Source organism: Ciona intestinalis, unplaced genomic scaffold (genome assembly GCF_000224145.3).
Source record: "Ciona intestinalis unplaced genomic scaffold, KH HT001047.1, whole genome shotgun sequence".
In the NCBI taxonomy this organism is placed as follows: Eukaryota; Metazoa; Chordata; class Ascidiacea; order Phlebobranchia; family Cionidae; genus Ciona; species Ciona intestinalis.
In genome coordinates, this window is record NW_004191368.1 from 1675 (window position 1) to 1958 (window position 284).

Consider the following 284-nt stretch of genomic DNA (forward strand, 5'->3'; position numbering starts at 1 on the left):
TTCATTTAATATTGTTTAAATTAATAATTGTTGATTTAGATTCGGGGAAGCCAGCAAAAGACAAACTAACTTCTAAACAGGTGAATATGATGCTTTGTTATATAGTATACCAGCATTAAGCTTTGAACCCAGTAACCTTGGGTTAGAATAGAAAGCGAAAGTTTGATTTCTACGAGGATATTAACACTTTCACTTGTTTAATGAAATCTGTTTCTTTTTCATGACAGCGTCGACGAAAGGAAAGAGAAGACAAAGTAAAGAAGATTGGGGTTCATTATTATGAG